The sequence below is a fragment of the Oncorhynchus keta genome, unplaced genomic scaffold, assembly GCF_023373465.1.
Source record: "Oncorhynchus keta strain PuntledgeMale-10-30-2019 unplaced genomic scaffold, Oket_V2 Un_contig_7562_pilon_pilon, whole genome shotgun sequence".
In the NCBI taxonomy this organism is placed as follows: Eukaryota; Metazoa; Chordata; class Actinopteri; order Salmoniformes; family Salmonidae; genus Oncorhynchus; species Oncorhynchus keta.
Window position 1 is genome coordinate 115,001 of NW_026289535.1, and position 4,691 is coordinate 119,691.

Genomic DNA, 4,691 nt, shown 5'->3' on the forward strand with positions numbered 1-4,691 from the left:
TTGTGTACCTGGTCAGGTGTGATTGTACCTGGTCTGGTGTGATTGTGTGTACCTGGTCAGGTGTGATTGTGTGTACCTGGTCTGGTGTGATTGTGTGTACCTGGTCTGGTGTGTTTGTGTGTACCTGGTCAGGTGTGATTGTGTGTACCTGGTCTGGTGTGTTTGTGTACCTGGTCAGGTGTGTTTGTGTACCTGGTCTGGTGTGATTGTGTACCTGGTCAGGTGTGTTTGTGTGTACCTGGTCTGGTGTGTTTGTGTACCTGGTCAGGTGTGATTGTGTGTACCTGGTCAGGTGTGATTGTGTGTACCTGGTCAGGTGTGATTGTGTGTACATGGTCAGGTGTGATTGTGTGTACCTGGTCAGGTGTGTTTGTGTACCTGGTCAGGTGTGTTTGTGTACCTGGTCAGGTGTGTTTTGTGTGTACCTGGTCAGGTGTGATTGTGTACCTGGTCAGGTGTGATTGTGTACCTGGTCAGGTATGTGTTACCTATAGGTCCAGTGTGTTAGATCCTACCTGTAGGTCCTGTGTGTTAGATTCTACCTGTAGGTCCAGTGTGTTAGATCCTACCTGTAGGTCCTGTGTGTTAGATTCTACCTGTAGGTCCTGTGTGTTAGATTCTACCTAGGTCCTGTGTGTTAGATTCTACCAGGTCCTGTGTGTTAGATCCTACCTGTAGGTCCTTGTGTTAGATTCTACCTGTAGTTCCTGTGTGTTAGATCCTACCTGTAGGTCCTGTGTGTTAGATCCTACCTGTAGGTCCTGTGTGTTAGATTCTACCTGTAGGTCCTGTGTGTTAGATTCTACCTGTAGGTCCTGTGTGTTAGATTCTACCTGTAGGTCCAGTGTGTTAGATCCCTACCTGTAGGTCCTGTGTGTTAGATTCTACCTGTAGGTCCAGTGTGTTAGATTCTACCTATAGGTCCAGTGTGTTAGATTCTACCTGTAGGTCCTGTGTGTTAGATCCTACCTGTAGGTCCTGTGTGTTAGATCCCTACCTGTAGGTCCAGTGTGTTAGATTCTACCTGTAGGTCCAGTGTGTTAGATCCTACCTGTAGGTCCTGTGTGTTAGATTCTACCTGTAGGTCCTGTGTGTTAGATTCTACCTGTAGGTCCAGTGTGTTAGATTCTACCAGTCCTGTGTTAGATTCTACCTGTAGGTCCTGTGTGTTAGATTCTACCTGTAGGTCCAGTGTGTTAGCCTACCTGAGGTCTCCCTGTATTCTGTAGGTCCAGTGTGTTAGATTCTACCTGTAGGTCCTGTGTGTTAGCTTCTCCACCTGTACCAGGTCCTGTGTGTTAGAAGTAGGATGTGTGTTAGACACGTCCTTGAGTTAGATCCTACCTGTAGTCCTTGTTGTTCTACCTGTAGGTCCAGTGTGTTAGCTCTCTACCTGTAGGTCCAGTGTGTTAGATTCTACCTGTAGGTCCTGTGTGTTAGATTCCTACCTATAGGTCCAGTGTGTTAGATGTCTCCCAGGTCCAGTGTTAGATTCTACCTGTAAGATGTGTGTTAGATTCACCTGTAGGTCCAAATTCTACCTGTAGGTCCCAGATTCTACCTGTAGGTCATATACTCAGGTCCTGTGTGTTAGATTCTACCTGTACATCCTCCAGCCTGCAGGGTCTCCTGTATTCTGTCTGTCTGTCAGTCTGGTCTGTCTCCACCAGCAGGTCAGTCTTGTTGAGGAAGAGGATGATCTGAGGAAGAGCTGTCTGTCACGATCTCTCAAAGATGTTCATGCTCTCTACCAGCCGTTGTCCTCGGTCCTCCATCAGAACCTCTGGGAGAGGAGGTGAGTCTGTCTCCCTTCCTGTCTGACTCTAAAACTGAAGATGTGGACCCCCAAACCTGCTACATCAACACCTCTGTCTCAGGTCTGGTGGGTGGGTGTACCTACTCATCTGTCTGTCTGTCTGTCTGTCTGTCTGTCTGTCTGTCTGTCTGTCTGTCTGTCTGTCTGTCTGTCTGTCTGTCTGTCTGTCTCTCGGTCTGTGTCTGTCTGTCTGTCTGTCTGTCTGTCTGTCTGTCTGTCTGTCTGTCTGTCTGTCTGTCTGTCTGTCTGTCTGTCACCTACCTGGTCTGCTCTGATGACACCATGAACAGTCTAGATGTGATTCTGTCGAAGCACTGAAACCATTTCTGTCTCTGTGACCTCTGACCCCCCACATCAACCATCTTAAACGGAATCTTCTTTATGATAAAGTCGTGTTCTACGATTCCTTTAGTCGTCTTCCGTGCAAAACAGAATGTCCTGCCGACTAGGGATATAGTTCTGGAGAGAGGAGGAGAGAGGGATGGACTGATGGAGGACCTGGGAGGAGGTAGAGAGGAGGAGAGGAGGAACAGATGGACGGAGAGGAGAGAGGAGGAGGAGGGTAGAAGGAGGAGGAGAGAGGAGGAGAGAGGGATGGAAGGATGGAGAGAGAGGAGGAGAGAGGGATGGAAGGATGGAGGAAGGATGGAGGAGAGGGATGAAGGATGGAGGAAGAGGAGGAGAGAGAGGACAGGATGGAGGAGAGGGAAGGATGGGTCGAGAGGAGGAGAAAGGAGAGGGAGGGAAGGATGGAGGACTAGGAGGATATAGTTCTGGACGGATGGAGGAGAGAGAGGATAGAGAGGAGCAGGGATGGAGGAGAGAGGGAGGGGAGGAGGAGAGGGGAGGGTAGAGAGGAGGGAGAGGAGGGAGAGGGATGGAAGGATGGAGGAGAGAGGGAGGAGGGATGGAAGGATGGAGGAGAGGGGAGAGGTAGAGAGAGGAGAGGGAAGGATGAGAGGAGAGGAGGAGGAGAGAGGGATGGAAGGATGGAGGAGAGAGGAGGAGAGGGATGGAAGGATGGAGGAGAGAGGAGGGAGAGAGGGGATGTAAGGGGATGGAGGAGAGAGGGAGGAGAGAGGAGGAGGAGAGAGGAGGAGAGAGGAGGGAAGGATGGAGGAGAGAGGAGGAGAGGGATGGACGGATGGAGGAGAGGGGAGGAGTAGAGAGGAGCAGAGAGGAGGAGAGAGGGAGGGAAGGATGGAGGAGAGAGGGGAGGAGTAGAGAGGAGGAGAGAGGAGGAGAGAGGGAGGGAAGGATGGAGGAGAGAGGAGGAGAGATGGAAGGATGGGAGGAGAGAGGGGGAGGAGAGAGAGGAGGAGAGGAGGAGAGAGAGGAGGAGAGAGGAGGAGAGAGGAGCAGAGAGGAGGAGAGAGGGATGAGCTGGGATGGAGGAGAGAGGGAGGAGTAGAGAGGAAGGATGGAGGCAGAGGGGAGGAGTAGGGAGCAGAGAGGAGCAGAGAGGAGGAGAACAGTAATATTATCATGCTCTTTGATTGTTTTGTTTGTCATTTATGTACAACAACAGTATTCAACAATAATGTAATTACATAGTCAGTAATACTAACAGATTGGAGTGGTGTGGCCAGAGGTTCTGACATGAAATGTGAAAGGTAAAGCTCCGCCCACTCACCGGCTGGCCAATCCGGTCCAGTTTATCAGGAAGTATTTCACCGACTCACTCTGCGAACAGGAAAGACAACAGTCATTTTGATCTTTTTATTCCATTGTTTCCATTGGGCGAACATGCTGACAGCTTTGAAAGTATTTGCTATATAATTCAACCACACACAACAAACACTCTTCCCACTGGGCAAAGGCGTCAATTCAACGTCTATTCCACGTTGGTTCAATGTAATTTCATTGAAATGACGTGGAAACGACGTTGATTCAATCCAGTATGTGTCAGTGCGAAAAGACGTTGATTCAACCAGTATGTGTCCAGTGCGAAACAACGTTGATTCAACCAGTGTGTTTCCAGTGTGAAACAAGCGTTGATTCAACCAGTGTGTGTCCAGTGTGAAACAACGTTGATTCAACCAGTATGTTTCGTGTCGAAACAGCGTTGATTCAACCAGTGTGTTTCCAGTGCGAAACAACGTTGATTCAACCAGTGTGTGTCCAGTTCGAAACAAGTTGATTCAAGTGTGTGTCCGTGAAAACAACGTGATTCAACCGTCCAAACAACGTTGATTCAACCAGTGTGTGTCCAGTGTGAAACAACGTTGATTCCCAACCAGTGTGTGTCCAGTGCGAAACAACGTTGATTCAACCAGTGTGTGTCCAGTGCGAACAACGTTGATTCAACCAGTGTGTGTCCAGTGCGAAGCAATGTTGATTCAACCAGTGTGTGTCCAGTACTTGAAACAATGTTGATTTCAGCAGTGTGTCCAGTGCGAAGCAATGTTGATTCAGCGAGTGTGTGTCCAGTGGGCTGACACCGAGGCTTCTAGAATGCTCTACAATGTTCAAACAAACAAAACTGATCATTAAACTCAACCCTGACACAGACAGAGAGGAGGGAGAAAGGGAGGGAGAGGAGTAATAAAGAGCAATGTTTTCTGATAAAAGTGTTGACCCTGTGTTCTGCCTCTAAGAGGGAACAACACTAAGCTCAGACCCAGGATCAGCTTCTGAAGCAGCGTTCAAGGGCTCTATGAAGCAATCTCCCAATGCCTCTGAAGGGAACAACACCTAAAACAGACCCAGGATCAGCTTCTGAACGTGTTCCAGGGGCTCTATGAAGCAATCTCCCAATGCCTCTGAAGGGAACGACACCTAAAACAGACCCAGGATCAGCTTATGAACGCGTTCCAGGGGCTCTATGAAGCAATCTCCCAATGCCTCTGAAGGGAACAACACCTAAAACAGACCC

The 4,691-nt window shown here is 49.1% G+C and overlaps 1 pseudogene; it reads right to left on the reverse strand.

The window, feature by feature from the left end:
- The window catches only part of LOC127926429 (guanine nucleotide-binding protein subunit alpha-12-like), a 5,127-nt pseudogene extending 1,628 nt beyond the window's left edge, over positions 1-3,499 (reverse strand).
- Between the last annotated feature and the right edge of the window lie 1,192 nt (positions 3,500-4,691).